Raw genomic sequence first — 3,725 nt, forward strand, 5'->3', positions numbered from 1 at the left:
GGTACAAGAATTCCAACAGTACAACACTGCATGTTTTGGCATTGTAAGTGTAAGTAGGTAATCATTTTTGGAGAACATGTTAAAACACTTACTTTCCTCTGCAACATGATGGTTGACAGTTAATTCAGCAGGGGCTTCTTCTGCCAACTCACTGGGTGGGGAAGGCGGCTGGATGGGGGAAGGAGGAGGGATTGGGGAAGGAGGAGGGATTGGGGAAGGAGGATGGATGGGGGAAGGAGGCTGGATTGGGGATGTAATTTCAGAGGGTGGGTCTGATTGAGAGGGCGAGGGGGCGGAGAGAAAGTTAAGCCAATAGAGGGTGAGGGGGGCTGAGAAGGTGAGTTTGAAGTTGAAGGAGAAGGGGTATGGGAAGGAGGAGAAGGGGTCACAGAAAGAGATAGAGAGGTGGTGTGAGAAGGGGAGTGGAAAGTGGAGTGGGCCTGGGAAGCTGAGGGGGACTGGGAAGCTGAGGGGGACTGGGAAGCTGAGGGGGACTGGGTAGCTGAGGGGGACTGGGAAGCTGAGGAGGACTGCGAAGGGGAGGGGGAGTGAGAAGGGGAGGGGGAGTGAGAAGGGGAGGGGGAGTGAGAAGGGGAGGGGGACTGGGAAGGGGAAGGGGGCTGAGAGGTCTGCCGTTGTTCTCGTCCTATAATGATATTTTTGAATAAAATTAATTTTGCATGTTAAATTACATACTAAACAATTTGAAAAATCACTGTTCTGTTCCATGTAAAAGACTGTGGTTTGTTTTTCTTAAAAATACACATTTTAAAAACATCATCATGTTGCCCACAGCAAACAAAATGAGTCAAAACTTTTACTTTGAAGCTCATTCCTTAATCTATTCCATTGAGTCATATTGATTGGTCTAGGCAACATCACCAGATAACTATTCAAGGCACCTTATTATATAGACAGCACTGATCAAGTATTTGGGTACAGTTTCCTGCCTGGTTATTAATTCTGGAAAACATGCACTTGTTTGGTGACACTTTGCTACAGTCAGTACTGTTTGCCCTAACCACACACACTGTCCTATGTTATAAAAATGGACAATCAGCGTTGCAATTAGCCTACCACTTAGTGTAAATTTCTTAAATTTTTGCTAAGAATCTTATGTAATGTAACTTACTGCGTGCATGCATAGCCCGTATTTGCTGGCGGATCTCCGCCAACAGCTCTGGCGTCCTCCTGCGGAGATCACTCCATCTCCGCGCTAGTTGGATGATTGTCCGCCTGCTGCGGACGCGAGTCCGCAGCAGGCGGCGGACCTCCGCGTAGGCCTCGCGCTTAACCCGATTTGGGATGAAGCGCCCAACGCGGCCTACGCGGCGGTCCATCACCGCAACCAGGACGCGGAGCTCCCGCCTGGTGAAAGGTGCAGCACGCATCATGGCAATGGCGTTTTCCTTATTTGGGCATATATTTATAGTGTCTGTTAGCATGTGATTGGTCAAAAATCTATGTTGTCATTTCTAATAACTTTATTGATCTTTGCAATGCTGTGAAGAGCAGAGTGTTATTTCGCACGAGCGGAAATACGCATTCGCATTAGCAAAATTTTTAGCAAAAAAAAACACAAACACAGACACAGACACACAGTTTTGAAAAAATTCCTACAAATATCTGTGTACTCACCACAGTTTGTGTGATCATTCAGCTGGACAGTCACAAAGTGGGCAACATTCAATTTCATTTGTTTGTGTGTTTGTTTAAATAATCAGGATTTTAGGATATAAAACAAATAAGGACACTATTTAGCATCATCACATTTTTTACATTTCAAATCTAAAATTGAAAGCTTAACGTGTTAACGGATTTTTAGTATCAAAAAAATTACACATTCCAACACACCAAAAGCATTACACAATGACCTTACAATATCAAACAAAATGTCAACATTACAAATAATACATAAGCATACTGTGATTTTAATTTGGATAAAAAAGATAATATAAAAACACTATACCTGAAATATTCAGCAACAATGCTTGCCCTGACTTGGCTCCCCCTCCGTGTAACACTCCCCCCACCGAAGTGTCGAACAACCCCTGGCTCCTCATCAGGCAATTCCTCTGTCTGAGGAAGCTCTACGCTACTCCTTACCGCGATATTGTGTAGTATTGCGCACAGAACCACTAGTTTACTTGCCATCTCCGGCGAATACATGATGTCGCCACCAGTGCGGTGGAGCACACGAAACCGCCCTTTAAGGACCCCAATTGTGCGCTCCACCAGCTGCCTAGTGGCAGTAAGCGCGGAGTTAAATGCCGTCTGTGGTCCTGGCCTGGGATTACGGTAAGGAGTCATGAGCCAGGGGGTGCAAGGATATCCACGGTCTCCTGTTTGAGGAAAAACCAAAATTAGAAATAGTAAATTTTGAAAAAAAAAAAAAAATTTGAAAGAAATATGTGCAACAACTCACCCAATAACCACATGTCTGCTCGTTGACTTGATCTTAATCTGTGCCATATCCCTGATTGTCTAATGACATACGCATCATGGGAACTTCCAGTAAACTTTGCGTTCAGGGAAAGGATCTGGAGGGATGGCCCACAAACAACCATTACATTCAGAGAATGAAACAGTTTCCTGTTTCTATAAATTTCTTCATTATGTTTTGGTGGCTGAATAGCTACATGTGTGCCATCCACAACCCCAATAACATGTGGGAAGCGACTACCACCTTCCGCAAATTGCCGCTTCACCACATCTAGGGCACCAACATCCAAAGGCATAGCAATAAATTGCTTCACACGCTTGAGGAAAGCCTGGCAGACACGCCGCAGGACCTTACTGAACTGGCCCTGCGACATGCCAACCAGGTCTCCAACCACATGCTGGTAAGACCCTGTTGCCAAAAAATGTAACACAGCAAGGAATTGTGTCAATGGTGGTATTGCTGTAGGATACCGAATTTCAGACTCCAGATCACTCTCTATTATGGAGAGAGTGTCTAGGATTAGATGTGGTGGCAGCCTGTATCTACGTACAACCACATCATCTGGCATCCCAAAAAGTAGGACACGGGGTCGGAAAATTGGTGGCCTAGCACGCCTCCGTTGCCTTGGTTGATGAGGAGCCGGTTGTGGTTGTGGGGCTGGCGGTTGGGGTGGGAGTGCTGGCGTGGGTTGGGGAGGTAGGGCTTCTGCTGCGATAAATATAGACATCACACACTTTTATAAAAAAAAAAAAAAAATGTTGAATAAGACAAAAACAAAGTCCAAAAAATATGCAAACAAAAAATTTGTAAAAAAAGGGGGTGTCAACTTACTGCAGGAGCGTAAGACATTTTTTCTGGGTTCAATTCAGGACCAAAAAGAATATTATCACAAAAAAGAAAAACAACATTATTTTTATAATGAAAGCTACATATGTTAAATTGTAATTGTTAAAAATACTATTATTTAAAAAAAACAGAACATCAAACACATCACAAACACCTACTACAAAATTATGAATAATTGGTTAAAAACATTTAAATAAAACAAACAAAAAGTTAGCCCTTTAGTAGCTAGTCCAGCCAAGAACAACACTACTTTGCTGATCAATCCCGGTAAAAAACATAACATTTATTATCAAGATGGAAAACAAACATAATCAAAACACTTTGAACAAACACAAACAGGCACCAACACAGGCCCAGGGAACTTACCTGATCCAAAATAAAGAAAGGAACTATTTGTGTTATATAGCACACAAAATAAACAAAATAGACTAGGGTT

General features: G+C 43.2%; 1 long non-coding RNA gene across 2 annotated transcripts; it reads right to left on the reverse strand.

Annotated features, from left to right (window-relative positions):
• Positions 1 to 275: 275 nt before the first annotated feature.
• LOC134987955 (uncharacterized) lies at positions 276 to 2,508 on the reverse strand. 2 transcript variants are annotated; one of them, XR_010194346.1, is made up of 4 exons: positions 2,426 to 2,508; positions 1,970 to 2,342; positions 1,639 to 1,660; positions 276 to 646 (listed from the first exon to the last, which is right to left on the reverse strand). It is a non-coding gene; the product is annotated as an uncharacterized LOC134987955 (long non-coding RNA). The 2 variants fall into 2 exon arrangements; XR_010193939.1 differs by having other exon boundaries at positions 1,639 to 2,342.
• Positions 2,509 to 3,725: the final 1,217 nt, after the last annotated feature.

This window comes from Pseudophryne corroboree, chromosome 1 (assembly GCF_028390025.1).
Source record: "Pseudophryne corroboree isolate aPseCor3 chromosome 1, aPseCor3.hap2, whole genome shotgun sequence".
NCBI lineage: Eukaryota > Metazoa > Chordata > Amphibia > Anura > Myobatrachidae > Pseudophryne > Pseudophryne corroboree.